The sequence below is a fragment of the Nilaparvata lugens genome, chromosome 11 (assembly GCF_014356525.2).
Source record: "Nilaparvata lugens isolate BPH chromosome 11, ASM1435652v1, whole genome shotgun sequence".
In the NCBI taxonomy this organism is placed as follows: Eukaryota; Metazoa; Arthropoda; class Insecta; order Hemiptera; family Delphacidae; genus Nilaparvata; species Nilaparvata lugens.
The window spans coordinates 5,558,308-5,574,742 of NC_052514.1; the positions used below are offsets into that span (position 1 = coordinate 5,558,308).

General features: G+C 34.3%; 1 protein-coding gene across 2 annotated transcripts in view; it reads left to right on the forward strand.

The window, feature by feature from the left end:
* LOC120353538 overlaps positions 1–16,435 on the forward strand; it is a 34,519-nt gene that overhangs the window by 12,744 nt on the left and 5,340 nt on the right. The window lies entirely within an intron of this gene.

Consider the following 16,435-nt stretch of genomic DNA (forward strand, 5'->3'; position numbering starts at 1 on the left):
CAAAAAGAGGAAGAAGAAGAAGAAGAAGAGAAAGAAAAAGAAGAAGAAGAAGGAGGTGATGAGAAGAGGAAGAAGGAAGATGAGAAGAGGCAAAAGGATGCTGACTCAAGTCCACCCATGGTTTCGAAATGAGATTTCAGGAAGTTTGTTTTGCAAGGTTAACAATATCTCAGTGTCTGATCTCATTTCAGTCATATCCGTGTGTTTGCATTTATTCTAGAAATAGGGTTGAAAATGTTCTCCTTTAATATTTTCCCTTGAGAAGTGAGAGTTGGTGTTGTTTTCGGCGTTGAACAGTGAAATCACACTGTCAGCAACAATTTGGTTGAGGCCATGTTGACCTCATATCCAATGTTATACAAAATATCATTTGATATTGAGAACGAAATAGGATATGGAATAATGATACTATACCGTATTCATAGAGTTTCATCTAAGGCATTCATTATATATTCAATAAGATGATTCATTTGAGAAATTAGTCATTTTTTTGATTGTATGGGAAAAGGTGTTGAGATCTTCCTCCAGGATTAGACACCCTACAACTGGCGGTTGTTTTTGTCTGAACTGGCAAGCCGAATTCGGCATGTTTGCAGAGGTTTATTTGAATAATTGTAGGAATACATGCAAAGCACATAAGATGATGTATCAGGCATCATTTCTCTCAGAAAATCCTAAAGAATAATTATATGTGGAGATAGAACTCACCAAAAAAATAATTTTATGTCATATTATCCAATATCCGAAACTTGAAATCCATTTGAATTTTTTTTTCAATTTTCAATCACTCATAAGTATTTTGCACTGAACACTACACAGATTTCAGAATACCTAAAATACTCATTAGGGCCATCTACATTCATAATATATGAATTCATAGCCTGTAAAATTGCATTATAGAGGACTTATATGAAAAATATGAAATAAGGGTAACTAAAAATTCACATAAACATCATAGTTTGGGTATAGAGTATTCAAAATACCAAGTTTTCTCCAAACTATCACTTGAAATAAATTACAGAAATATTCTTTAGAGTAATCTACATTTATAATAAGTAGAATTATAGCCTGTAAAATTGAATAATAAAAGATTTATATCCCAAAAAGTTAAATAGCCTAACTGGTACCTAACCTCTATCATTTGGGTATAAACTTTCAATAGAATTAACCTAAGTATTGTCCAAGTCACTTAAAACAATCACTATAATCATCATCATTATCTAACTCCAATAAAACACACAAAAGTATATAAATTACTGTAGACACAGCTGACAGAGTTGAAACGTTCAGATTAAACAGAACTGCATCGAGCTAGGAGACAATTAGAGTGGTCTAGTTTTCAATACTGTGCTGTAAAAAAATTACTGAATCGAATGGTATAGTTTCCAAAGAAATCCGACAGATGGCAGCCGAGATATGAACAGCTGTTTTGAGGCATCTGGCTTGAGATGGCTGCCGCACACGCCTCGCACAACAGAGTCTCAAGCCAGAGAGCTGCCAGCTCTAGTTGAGACATTGAGGTTGTCAATAAATTAGACATTGTTGAAATGCAATTTTAGAGTTTGAGATCAGAATACAATTACGACAGTAGCTCATATCAAAAAATTGATTCAGAGAATTGAGACAGAATAGTCTCATTTGGTGAATGAAATGCATTTCACACTTTTTACTTCTTGTTCCAATACCTGAGAGGTCAAGGATGTTAACTCTATTCTATTGATTTCTCAGAAGAGCAAAAATGAAAATGAAATCGAAAAAAATTAAATGTAAGAGAACAACCATAATATGGGCTAAAAACGTCAAACTTGGTCCCAAGTAGCATTCTAGTAGTAGTAGCTTTCTTTCTCAAGATTTTTATCATTATTTAACAATATTTCATGAAACCTGGACGGTTTGGCATGTGGAGGACTTGACACTTTATACCTCAGATATTTTTTCTCCCTCTGCATTAATTCAAGGAATGGAGTTAACACCTTTAAAATCCACAAAAACAACAATTAGTTCATTCTATGATCCGTGGTCTAGTGGATAGAGTGCTTGCATGGCAGTCAAGAGATCACGGGTTCAAACCAACTTCCACCAAAGTTTTGTAACCTAAACGTCACACCCGTGTTATCGGATTTGAACGTTGATATGTCAGTCCCGGCTGAATTATGACAGTAGTGAGGCTCATTGAAGGCCCATTACCGGCTTGAATTATATTTTCAGGGAGGTGTGACCTCCCCGGAAGTGCCTCCCCACCAACAAAAGCCATACGAATTCACATTACCTAACCTACTTTACTTCTTATTTTGAACAATAATAGCAATGAGTTCGGCAAAGTGATACCCTAACCAAGAATTGAATCAAGCGATATCAAGATAGTAAGAGTAGTCTACATTTTCAACTCAAATAGCTAACAAGAAGTAAGTGGATGAGTTATCCAAGTGTAAGGAATGAGTTATCTAAGAAAGTTGACTTATGGGTAGAATGAAAGTAGATAACTTATCATCTGGAAGTTATTTAAGAGTTAGTTTGGAACAAAACTACTGTATCAAGTGCTACATTTCCCAGCATGGTATAATACTGGAAGCCTGGAGCAATAATCATGTCCTTTTATGTGATTCAACATGTTCACAAAGATGTCCTTGAGCAACTCCTAGCCATAACTGAATCTCCAGCTGAACAATACTAGAATATAGTTGAAAGATATCAGTTGTGAATATGGTTGTGAAAGTTGTGGAAGAATATGGTTGTGATATCAGTTTCAAAGACGAATTGGATATTGAAAGTATAATAGGCAAATTCCAATCAATATGTGAAAACATCAGCAGGACCCTTAACAAGAAAGCGAGGAAAGAAACACTCATGAAGTTCTACAGAGTGATGGCTGCCCCTGTTCTCCTATACGGAAGTGAATCATGGATCACAACAAAACGTCTAGAGAGCAGGGTGCAGACAGCAGAAATTAGATTCCTTCGCAGGACAAAGGGCTATGACCGCCGGGACCACATTAGAAATGAGGATATAAGGCAAGAGCTGGGTGCCTTTAACATGAATGAAAAAGTTATATCATATCGCAACCAGTGAAGCATGTCAACAGAATGCCAACAGAAAGGATTCCCTTGAAAACTCTTAACTACAACCCTATAAAGAAAAGATATATAGGGAGGCCTAGGAAAAAATGGCTATAAAATATAAAATATGAATAACTGATCGAATGATTATTGTAATTTTAGATTACCGTACTGTAATAGATACAATTATACTGATGTGAGTCGGAACAGGCAAGAGCCTAAACTTGAATGAAGGAAGAAGAAGATATAGTTGAAAGATTGAATACTCTCTCTTTCTGTACTTCGAATTCAACTACAAAATTCTGACACCAAAATTCAAACTCCAATTTAATGTTTCACCCTATCTTAATTCTAATTACTAAAATCTATCCCCATAAAATCACTACTGAGTATTTCTCAATGCTTAACAATGCAGTTTGGTATAGGAAGGATGTACAGGATTTATGTAATAATCTAGTTTATTCAAGTGGAGTTTGGGATTCTGTAGAAATACTAATGACAGTCTCACAACAAGAAAATTGACAATAGGATACCCTAAAAATGAAGCATTAATCAGTGGAGTAGCCTAGGCCTCAGTTCAATGGGTCACCTAATATAGTGAGGTTCACGTATAATAGCAGTTGAGAAAAATTGGAGAGAAGCGTTACCGATTCTCTGCCTTGCCACTGCCTAGATGATAGCTGATAGCGGTATATCTATTGTAATATCAACTGTACTCATACATAATAGATTACTACTTTTCCCAATGATACACATACAATTTCAATTAATTTAGAGATTCATGTAATATCCCATCTCTAATCGCGCCAGAAGTAGTATTATAGAATCGATTGGTCAGTTATATAATTCGCATTTTCCTTTCTAGGATGCAGGCTAGTCAGTTCCGTGAAAGTGGATTAACTTAGTAGCTCCTACAGGCCTACTAGTCATTGTTACATTGGTCATTGCCTAGTCTGGTATCTAGTCATTGTTACAGGAGTCATTGGATAGACTAGTCATTGTTACACTAGTCATTGCATACATCAATGTACAGAGTCTAGAGTGCGTGATAATTATTATCACCAATACGAATGATAATATTAAGGCACAGAAAGTAACTCACCCGAATATAAGTGAATTCAGACAAAGTGCTGGATTGGATAGGTATTTTTATTTATCGCTGTAAAATACGATATATTCTGGCTTATACATCGATGTACAATGAGTGACAGTATAGCCAAATATTTTACAAATTTCAGAAAGTGTTTGGTAAGATGTGGTAATTTTTATTCTGAATTTGAACACAAAATATGACCAACTCTTACAACCTCAGTATGAACACAATCACAGATATGTTCAACACCTCTGGTATAATCTTGATCCTCAGGGTTTTTTACTTTCATGTAGGATAATTTGTAATATAACTCTTAACTAGAGCTTTCTATTCTCATTTAAGTTAGTTGTAAGTTCCAGCAATTAAGTACGATTTAGTTATCTCACTGGTAAATGGAGATTCTTAATTCTAGAATATACTTTGTGAAGATAATTAAGAACTGGAAATTTTGTGATAAGTGAACAGCTACAAGGCTTAACCTTTTTCGGACTATGTGTTACCTTATCTAAATTTGGGATAGGAATAGCGTAAGGTTACCTTATTTTTCCTCTCCTTATCGTTTTGATATTATGCTTATTGTCTGGACTATTGACTATGTGTAACCTTATCTAAATTTGGGATAGGAATAGCATAAGGTTACCTTACTTTTCCTCTCCCTATCATTTCGATGTTATGCTTATTGTCTGGACTTTGGACTATGTGTAACCTTATCTAAATTTGGGATAGGAATAGCATAAGGTTACTTCACTTTTCCTCTCCCTATCATTTCGATGTTTTGCTTATTGTCTGGACTTTGGACTATGTGTAACCTTATCTAAATTTGGGATAGGAATAGCATAAGGTTACCTTATTTTTCCTCTCCCTATCATTTCGATGTTATGCTTATTGTCTGGACTTTGGACTATGTGTAACCTTATCTAAATTTGGGATAGGAATAGCGTAAGGTTACCTTATTTTTCCTCTCCCTATCATTTCGATGTTATGCTTATTGTATGGACTTTAGACTATGTGTAACCTTATCTGAATTTGGGATAGGAATAGCGTAAGGTTACCTTATTTTCCTCTCCTTATCATTTTGATGTTATGCTTATTGTATGAATCAATAAAGAGTAAATGAAAAAAATAGAATTGGCGGACATATAGAACGTTCATGAAGCATTTTCAGAGGAAACTTTAATATAAAATTGTTTAATTCTAAATAATTCTATGTAATTGTGAGAATACAATTCTATTTAATTCTATGTCATTAGTGATAGTGAACAATCTAGTATGTGGTTCACTGAATTTCAGTTCTTTCAAATTATCTATAAATCTTTTTCAAATTGGATAATCCATTACCAATCATCCTTCATTGTGGTACGATCATCAATATTTCCCATTTATTCAATTATTGTCACAATACTCTAAAACTGTTAATCAGAACACGATTCAAAGTTGAGATCGTACTAAAAATACTAAAAACTTTCAATGACAGTTACAATTGGTTACAGAGGTATAATATTATAATCCAAATTATAATGTCACTTACAATTATTCACGATAGAATTGAATTAACAGCAAGCTTACTATAATACTGTTACAATTGTCTTTTTTTCTTTTGGGCTAGTTTTGTATATAAATAAAAATAGATGATAATTTCAAAGGGTACTAAGATTTCTATTTTCATCTATATTTAGTTACAATGTCTGTTACGATTGTATCTACAATAGGCCTACTATAATTTGATTACAATGACAGTTAGAATTCTGCAGGCTTCACTCGGAGTGGATCTGCACGATTCTCGTCTCTTCACAAGTGAAACACAAAGTCCCAAGTCTCACAAAAGTCTCTTCAGCTTCTGAAACAAAAGTGAAAACAATCAGATTCCAAACACGACTCATTCGCAACAATAAAATTGAAACAAGAATTCCTTTTCTGTCAGCCTCAGACGCTTCTCATTCATAGCAAAATTCACTCCAATCTGACAGCATTTGTTAAATCAGTAGCATCAATTCAACAATAGAATAAATTTAAAACAGGAATTCCTTCTCAGACAGCCTCAGACGCTTCTCATTTATATTGAAATTCACTTTGAACTGGCAGAATGGGTTGAATTAGTAGCATCAATGTTATTAATGAGGAAGACTGACACCCTCAGACGTTTCTCATTTATAGTAAAATTCACTTCAATCAGTCACCATTGACTGAATTCGAAGCATCATTGTTATTAATGAGGAAAACTGACAGAGTTTGGCTTGAATCTCATTCCGTTCTTGTCTTCAGAATTGGACGAATTTCTCGTTAAAATAACGTGATTTGCCTGCCTATTGCTACTGCTAGATTAACTTTCAACTGTCAGCGTTCTTTGTGAATAGCATTACTGCTTCACATCAATCTAATGCTGACCGTATGAAGTGGATCTCTCTCACTGTGCTAACCATTGAACATAACGTGATCTGATTGTTTTGTCTTGGAATAACGTGATTACTCCCGAAACAAATCACGTAATATATGGTAACAATGTGTAGATTGTTGGAGTTTTGTTGATTATTGGAAACGTATGTGTGAATGGGGTTACAAACAAGAGGAATAATGTAAACGAATTGGAATTGGAAGGAGGATAGGGTGGAAAATAAGATGCTGGAAGAGGGAAAATGATGATTGGAAGGAAAGGTTGAAGAAGTGGAAAATACATAGAACAAATTCATTCTTTATCCTTTATTCATACAATAAGTATATCATCAAAATTATAGGGGGTGAGGGATAAGGTAACCTTCTGCTTTTCCTCTCAGACAAGAGAAGAAGTAGAACTTTAATAGAAGAAGTAGAAACTATAGAAGAAGTAGAAGTATAATATTCTGTGATTTATTTAGAGTATAATATCAACCTTCAAAATTCAAAATTTTTAATCATCATTCTGGACCGAAAATCAAGTGACGAAGCAGTGTGAGATTACATAACCTTATCTTTTGGACAACATTAACATTTTATCAAAATTTTTGGAGAGAAATAGTACAGGCTCAGCCTAGTTTTTCCTCCAATGTCATAATTGTATTATGATTATAGTGTTTTATACAATAAATGAATGAATGAAATGAATGAATGAAATGAATGAATGAATGAATGGAATGAATGAATGAAATGAATGAATGAAATGAATGAATGAAATGAATGAATGAAATGAATGAATGAAATGAATGAATGAATGAAATGAATGAATGAAATGAATGAATGAAATGAATGAAATGAATGAATGAAATGAATGAATGAAATGAATGAATGAAATGAATGAATGGAATGAATGAATGAAATGAATGAATGAAATGAATGAATGAAATGAATGAATGAAATGAATGAATGGAATGAATGAATGAAATGAATGAATGAATGAAATGAATGAATGAAATGAATGAATGAAATGAATGAATGAAATGAATGAATGAAATGAATGAATGAAATGAATGAATGAAATGAATGAATGAAATGAATGAATGAAATGAATGAATGAAATGAATGAATGAAATGAATGAATGAAATGAATGAATGAATGAATATGATAAAGGATGAAAAGAAAAGGTCAATATCAAACAAAACCAATGCTACAAGATGTTGAGCAGAATGTAGAGGAAGGATTGAAATTGAATTGAATAATTGCCTCTATCAAGGGCGGAGTTAGAACTATTGGTCCTCTCTGATACACAACCCTCAAGGAGAAATCAATGATGGGAGGGGGAAGGGAAAAATGAAAAGTAGGAGGGGTAGTGTAGTAGAAAAGTAAACCTCCATGGAGCGGAAGAAAGATGAACTAGAGGAGTCGAAAAACATGCAGATAATCGTATATATTTTTTCATATCAGTACAAATTTTATTAAAATTCATGATCCTTGGCTTTTACTCCTTCCGTGAGACACCCTGTACCAGTGATTCCACAAACTAATGTAGTTATTTGATTATTTTTTTTGCTCTTATATAATGATGCAACAAAGTGGACTAGATGATCATTAATCAAGATAATAAATAGATTACTATATGAGTGAGCGGAAATAGCTATTTGTGCAACTAGTGCGCAAAGTGACAGTTTGCTGCACCGAAAGAAACGTTTACGCACGAGCCGTAGGCGAGTGCGGAATAATGGTTTCTTGAGTGCTGCGGAGGAACTTTGCGCACGTATTTCACATTAAGGGGACCTCGTACCTTGTATACCAGCAATGTTAAATTACCAATATTGATGACCCGTTTTCTCAGCTCCTGTTACACTTACAGCTTCCATTTTTTGCATACATACAGATCAATATGTTGTGTAGCCACTGAAAAGTTTTCAAACTATTCATACAGTGCATTAAAAAAAAAAAAAAATTATAAATAAGAAATAAATATTCAATTTTTCAATGCATTTTCATTTTTATTAATTTTATTTTTGATTCTAGAGGCTCTAAAAAGTTTCAGTAAGTACATCTCTATATAGATAATAAGTGGTTAAAAATTCATTGACCTATCATGAATAGTTTCTGAGAAAACGGGTCATTAGTATCAAAGTTCTTAATTTTGAGTAATAGCGTGTTGAAAATTTGACTTACATTTTTCAGCATTCCTTTTGTTACTGAATTATTCCTTTTCTTATTGGAGCTCAGTGCATTCCTGCACCATATGCTGGGTTGTCAGGGTCTTCATCTTCATCAATTTTACGTTCCCTACCCCTTTTTTCACACTTTTTTTATAAATTCTCAGCTTCTTTGATCGAGTTTTTCACGCGCCACTGGTCTATTTTCTGGCAACCATAAGTAGTGTTCTCACCAATGTCTATTTTCAATTTTTTCAGAACATCTATCCTACCACTATTGCCTTCATTGAAAGTGATCACAGCATCGTAGGTGCTGTTACCACATTGTAATGTATCTAACCCAACAAAAGTATTTTTAGGGACTCGGTTCCAGACTACATTATTAAAACTCTCATTTGGATTCTGTGTTCGGCCATGTAGACATTTTTTCAACAAATCTGGGTCTGCTAAAGATCTGAACACTGGTTTTATTACGTCAGCTATTGCAGATGGGATGGGAGTTTTGTGGGAATATTCAGAACCTACTTTTTTGATTTATGGTATTTACACCAGGTGTTCTCATCATTTGGGCAGAGCTGGTGCTTTGGCGATTCATCTGATGAGGTTGAATGAAAGTAAACTGCCCAAACTGCCTTCCTCATATTTTCTAAATTGCCTGTGTTGTTTCTTATTGCCATACCATAATAATTTTGTAGATTGTCCATTAGCTTGTCTGTAAGTCTCCTTTACCTGATATTGGTTTGCCATCAGGTAATTTTTTTCCTTTAAATTCATTCCTTAGCTTTCTCAATCTATATCCCATTCTCTTCTGGATGTGCCCTATGCACTCAAGTTTCTCTACTTCCTGTGTACCATATGGAGCTGCCTCTATAACTTTTTTGAACCCTTACTGTCACCATCACCAAGGTAATGAGTATATTTCACCCCATAATTGTTCAATGACCTCTTGAATATAGCTAGTACACCTGCAACCTCCATACCCCCACTTACTCCTTCATAATTTTTTTGCATACTTTTTCATGTGCCTCCCTCTGCTCTCTAGTTTTTACCCTGCTGCAGCCATGACAATATTTTGACATTACCTCCACATCAATAATTTTCCCATTTTCAATCGATGTTGCTGATACCACCCCATTCAAACTTCGAAATCCCCTTTTTTGCCATGTCCCATCCAGAGCAATAGTGAGGTCCGAAGAATCTTTAGTCTGCACTGCATCTTTCACTGCTTCTGACATTGATTTTTCAGCTGTGTCCTTCACAGCCTCACAAATAATATTTGTAAAGTTCTGGAATCATGTTGGAGGTGGAGGAAGATCCATCAAAGCACAAAATGTCATGCATGACTGCTGGCCTTTACCTAAAGCTCGCATGCTATACACTAACCTAATATTATTCTCATATCCAGAATCTGTTTTTCTACTTTTGTCCTTGTAAATTTATTGGCTTCACAAATATTACATTTTACATGTAGTTTTGATGAAATTCCAAGTCTTTTGGTTGTGTCCTCGAAAAAGTATAGACAGTCTGTATTGTCACAAAATTCACACTTAGCAATACTGGTTATCAAGGAACTAAGCAATTGAATGTCTACAATAATATTACCTGAAGTTAGGTTTACACTAATATTATTATCGAAGTTTTCATAGCTTGAGGATAGTTTCTTTGATGATGATGTACGTTGAATTGAGGAGTCCAAATTAGTATCAATTGAAATATTGTCTGTGGAACTTGGGCCTGCAACATCTGGAGTTGTTATTACTGTTATAGTCTGTTTCTTTCTTCCTTTCCTTTTCTTGAAGATACCTTTGGGCTTTGTCATGGCTGTTTTTACAAAGATCACTTAGAATTGGGACTTCACACAAAAATAAATTGTAACTTCACACGAAAAAAAACCGATTTCAAAACCGTAATTCGCGACCGATAAACTGAATACAACAAACAATCGTTGACTAAACTTGTGAACAACTAACCTAGAAAACAACAAACACATGTTCAGTGCCATTCAGTGATGTAAACAGAAGTGAAATGATGAAGCAGATGAATATAAAAATTTGAATACAATTTCGAGTTCTAAAAATTATCAGCTGCGAGTAATCGTGAAATTTTTCTGATGCAATGATGTATCAAAACTCAAATATCTCTCTTAATATTCGTTTGTCAACTTTGTATGATGGTTCACTGGAAAGCGGGAGATTCAAAGTACATGAATGTGCAAAAACATGAAAATTGATATTTTTCAAAAAAACCAAGGTACGAGGTGGCCTTAAATCTTTCCTACAGTTACCATTGAATATGAGAAGTGGTTGATTATTGGTAAAATGATGACTGAAATCCATCAAATGTTTGTCTGTATAATTTTGTTATTAATAACAACTTTAATTTATTTTAAACTTGATAATCCAATTGAAAATTAATAATCGATCATTTATTCGAATTGAAAATTGAATTTATCCATTTAAATTGTAAATTTGAATAATTTTTAGTGAATCTTAATTCCTAAATAATTTTTCAACCAATCAATAAATTTATGAATGAAAAAAATATTATTTGAAATAAAGAATAATTAATAATATTAAAAATGTATTTTCTCATGAGTTCTCATTTCTATTTATTCAATAATGAGAAAAAATATAGATAGAACAAATTCGCATTCAAAGTACACGCCAACAATGTCAACAGCTGATTGGGATGGCTGCAAGATTATATGGAAAGTATTAAGAGTACGCAAAGTAATACATTGCGCACTAGAGCGGAAAAGTGATTCTTTGCGTTCTGTAATCAGTGCAGGAATGGTCACTTCTCAAGGTAACTGTAGGAAAATTAATTATTAAGAAGTGGGAGAAAATGGGGAAAGGACAAGAGAAATCAAGAACTGAAGGATAGAGAAACTCAAAGTGGAAGATGGGGAGAAGGAGAGGAAGGTGTGTTTGAAGTGAGGTGAATGGTGAAAAAGCAAGAAATAGAACAATAAAGAGGATATGAGGAGGATAGAGGTGGAGAGATGAAGAACAAGATACAGAAAAAAACGAGATGAAGAGGATTGAAAAGAATATGAAGAGAAAAGATGTAGAAAGACGGAGAACAAGATTGTCATACATGACATCAAAACTTATTCAATTTTATTGAAATATTATTCTGTGAATTGGAAATCTGGTCGCGGATTTAATCATTAAATATAATTGATAATGCGAGAAGATCTCCAATGTACAAAGATGAAACGTGTGTTTTATCACGTTTCGTGAAGGCAATATTACGGGTTTTCAGCTCCATGTTATACAAACAAGAGTGAGTCGACTTTTGGTTTGTGAATCAAGGCTGCATGTATTTTTTCACATAAATAGATTTTGAAATTTTCTTTCGAGGCCCGTATTTTTTGAACCGTTTGTGAAGTTAGTTGTCGAGTTAAGGCTTTGGTTACCTGAAGGATTTTGTCTTGAGAATTCAATTATAGGCTATCACAGTTCGGGCAGTTTAAACCTCCATAATTGTGTTTTCGGGAATTGTGTCTTGCAGGGAAAGCTGGTGTTTCGATTCATCAGCTGGCAGAAGTGTTTTATTTTATTTTTTTATTTAAAGTCGGGAGTGGTTCAACCGGACCTTGAGGATCAGGCCAAGGGACAAATTTTCAAGGTGATAGTTAATTGTACTTTCTTATTTTTCAGACCCATAATAATTTTTTTTTTATTATCAAAGGAACTGAAGGACCACAGATCAGCTGAGCGAGTAGCCCTTAAATTATTATCTGATTATTATAATCAGAAATTTTGATTGTTGATTATAGTTGTAATCTTTCCTTTATCTCAATTGTTTTCCCGTTTCATATTGAATAAATAATTTTTGATGTAAATAAAAACTGAAAGCTATAGTTTTTTCTTTTTCCCACCATTCTCGTTTGCTTTAAATCTGCATAAACCCCTGATTGCTGTCGAATAGTTCTCAATAAAATGTTTTTCTTCCTTATCAAAATTAGCCCAAAGTTTCACCTGAAGTATATATATTTATTTGTAAAATTATAATTTACGTATCATATCTTTTCAATTACCTACCGTATATAATTAATTTTTTTCTCCATATTGTTAGATGTGATACATAATTATTATAAAATGAATATTGTTCGCTTTATGCGACTCCTCCCCGCACAAGGACCTGTCATCCAAGCGGGGAGCCTTTTCATAATATATGTATTCATTTTATGTAATTTCATTGTATTTTAAATGAATAAATAAATTTGATTTGATTTGATCTCGATTACAAGATGCAGAGAAACGAGATGAAGATGACTGAAAAGGATGTGGAGAAAAAAGAGGTGGAGAGAAGAACATATTGCAGAAGGTGATAAGGAGGACTAAAATGAATATGAAGAGAGAAGATGTGAAGAGGCTAAGAACAAGATGTAGAAAAAGATTGATTGATTGATTGATTGAGTACTTTATTTATGTAGATTACAATATATACTGTCTTATACACTTATATACAATAGCTTACAATACAGAAAAATTATAGATGAACTTACATGATATACACTAAGAAAATAATTATTAAACTGTATATGATATGAAAAAGCAATTTGTAATATAATAACTAAAGAAAATAATTATATTGTTATGCATCTACATAAATTGGCGGAGCTTTGGACATATCAATGTCCATTCTTCGGAAAGAATATTAAAAATATCCTCCCCACCAACTCTCTACCAAAGAGAGATGGAGAGAAGAACATATTGCAGAAAGTGATAAGGAGGACTAAAATGGATATGAAGAGAAAAGAGGTGAAGAGGCGAAGAACAAGATGTAGAAAGAAAAGGAAATGAGGAGGACTAAAAAGGATATGAAGAGAAAAGAGGTGGAGAGACGAATAACAAGATGCAGATAAAGAAAGAGATGAAGAGGACAAATAAGATGATGGTGGAGATAAAGTTACAGAGAAGGAGAGTGTGAGAGAAGAAGGAAACTAATGAAAAAGCCAGAAGATGTTCGTAATTATTTGTGTTGTGTATTTGTTGCATTGAAGCAGTATGGTTTGTGCTTTGAACCAACATCTCCTCTTTTTATCAACAGTGTACTGATGTACCGCTAATTCCGATTGGCTGTGGTTGTTGTATTATTTGCACTGCATTGCATCGGTCTGGTGAGAGAGAGGCGAGAATTTAATTAAGAAACAAAAACAGTGCCAGACCCGCCATTCGATTGAGTAACACTTCTGTCGTCTCTTGTCTGTCTAATTAGTTGCGTTTAATTACTAGATCTGTTGGTTGCTTACTGAAAACGGTCGGTGGTTCTCCTTTTTTTCAATCATCTACTGTGGTCTTCTCCTTCTTCTTCTACTTCTTCTTCTTCTTCTTCTTCTTCTTCTTCTTCTTCTTCTTCTTCTTCTTCTTCTTCTTCTTCTTCTTCTTCTTCTTCTTCTCTCTCCTCCTCCTCCTCTCCTCCTCCTCCTCCTCCTCCTCCTCTCCTCCTCCTCTCCTCCTCCTTTCTCCTTTTATCTTCTTTCCTCTTCTTTCTCTCTCCTTGTTCGCCATTAGGACATAGATCTTATCAGAACTGGCAATGTGAAGTGTAACAAAGAAATAAATAATATCATATACCTTCTTTCTCCTTTCATCCTCTCGCATTCCTAAAACTATTATTTCATAACATGGGATGTAGCATAGTATGATACAAGGGGATCATAGAGAGTTATTCCAGAGGAGAAAGTTTCGCAGGACCCAGTACCTACTGCCATCTACAGGCAGACTCAGGAACTAATGCGTCGACCAATCAGGAGAGAGTATGGGCGGAGCTTGTAATAAGGTGTTTGCAGCTCAGTACCTGAAGGTGCGTACAGACTGTCGCTCTGCTCCGCAACCGAACGTCACTCCAGCAGAGCGATTGATGATCGACCGGCGAGCAACAGTGGTTCGACCGGGGAACGCGAGAAGATCTAACATCTTCCGTAACGTTCATGATGGGTGCGTGGACGGTGCGACTGTGGTTCGATGGTGGTATGAGGGCGGTACGAGGGAGGAGCGTGCTCGGTGCGGGTTGGAAGCGCGAATATGTGTACGCAGCTTAATGCTATCCAACGACAATAACTGATAGTTCAAACCATGAACAATCTGATCAGAAACGAGAAAAAAGAGAGAGTAAAAATAGATAAGGAACGAAAGAAAGAAAGAGAGAAAGTGAGTGAGGATAGAAAAGAGAGTGAAAATGAAGAAAGAGAGGAAAAAAGAGAGCTTGATCCTCATTTGGATTTTGTTTAAGATTGGTCCCTACATTTTATATTTAGAGAGTGAGAATGAGAAAGGATAGAAAAGAGAGTGAAAAGGGAGAAAGAGAGGAAGAAGAGAGAGCTTGAACCTCATTTGGATATTGTTTAAGATGGTCCCTAATTTTTATATTTTCTGCTCTAAGGATTGAGTTATAACTCAAAACATTTATGATAAGATGTGAACAGTTTTATTCTTCACATATTGATCACGACAATCTATTCCAAAAATAATCACTGTAAATACTGATTATAACTTATACTGTACTAATCAATCGATAGATTCAGTATGTAACAACAATAAATTCTCTTCTACTTATTTATACTAATCCAATCACCTCGTATGATATAAATCCATCTATTGATATCGAACATATTGTTATTGGTATGAATATGATAATCTTCCTTCAAAATTAATAGACCGAACGTAGTGAGGTCTATGTTTTAACTCGATTTGCTTTTGTCTGTCTGTATGTAACGCGATTACGGCCAAACGCGTTCATAGAGTTCGATGAGATTTGGCAGGAATATTCCTTTCTCACTGCGCGTTGATGTATACACAAGGTTTTTTGAAATTTTGCATTTTAAGGATAATATGAAAGGAGAAAGGAATTCCTTCATACTCTGATATCACTATTATCATCGAATTTGAAGATAGGATCAATCAGACTATAGAATTATTCACAATCAATCAGCTGACAAGTGAATTATTCATTGCATGCATTACACATATGTCTGGCCGTGTCTATTTCTATAAGATAGGGTTTCAATATTATTTATGATGCGTGCCAATCAGTATCAATATACTGACATTTGAAAAACAAATTTAATAGGTGATTGAAAATGGAATAAGAAATGATTAGATGAACTGAATAATGCCATAGAAATTCTTATATTCTTGATTGGAAAGAATTAATTTTAGAATAGTTGAGAAATATTTTATTTATCAGATGGAAAGTTCATCACGAAACTGGATAAATCATCATATGGGATAATTCAAACGTGAACTGAGTTTATTAACATAAGTGAGTTTCTGATCTTGGAGGAAACAAATAACAGTTTTTAAGAGTAAATTATGATCCAACTGTGAATTTTGATCCAACTGAATCAACTAGAACAGATTACATCAAATACTTGTAAATGAGAAATCTGCGTGAGGTCTACTGTTCACAGAACTACTAGCTAAACTTAAGTATTCCAAGGCTCAGCTCTCACTTACGCGACTCAGGTCGAGAAGAAACTCGACTCTAGTCGAGAGCATGTTGTGTTTCCAAATGGTGACACTCAGACCAGTCGACTCTAGTCTACGCGACTGTCATCATTTGGAAATACATGCTTTCGACTAGAGTCGAGTCTCTTCTCGACCTGAGTAAGTGTGAGTTGAGCCAAAGAGTTATCAACTTGTATGGTATAGAATATCTTTGGTATCTATGTATTGGTATCAGTTTGGTCTGGAATATGATTGGTATTGGATTTTATTGATAAATATGAATTTGATTA